We start from the raw sequence: 502 nt of genomic DNA, 5'->3' as shown, positions 1-502 counted from the left end.
GCTCACCGCAACCTCCGCCTCCTGGGTTCAGGCAATTCTCCTGCCTCAGCCTCCTGAGTAGCTGGGATTACAGGCACACGCCACCATGCCCAGCTACTTTTTTTGTATTTTTAGTAGAGACGGGGTTTCACCATGTTGACCAGGATGGTCTCGATCTCCTGACCTCGTGATCCACCCGCCTCAGCCTCCCAAAGTGCTGGGATTACAGGCTTGAGCCACCGCGCCTGGCCTGAAGACATTATTTTTAAAAGACTTGGGGTTTTTTCCCCTCTGTGCTTCCGTGTATCTCAACCTCAACATTTCAAAAGGAAAAATGCAAAGAAATATCTTACCTGGATAACCACTGAAGATCACTCCAGAATCTATTTGATGTCCCAATTTCGCTGTTTGCCAGCGAGGCCTTGAAAGCTGTATACCCTTGAGATTTTTTTGTTTGTTCCATTTTGGTTTTGGCTGACTTAGGACCTTAGAAGCAAAACAAACAGTACCAGCTAATAACATT

Source organism: Sapajus apella, unplaced genomic scaffold (assembly GCF_009761245.1).
Source record: "Sapajus apella isolate SASKATOON/1434 unplaced genomic scaffold, GSC_monkey_1.0 scaffold48, whole genome shotgun sequence".
In the NCBI taxonomy this organism is placed as follows: Eukaryota; Metazoa; Chordata; class Mammalia; order Primates; family Cebidae; genus Sapajus; species Sapajus apella.
The sequence above is the reverse complement of the archived record's forward strand: the minus strand, read 5'-3'. Positions refer to the sequence as shown.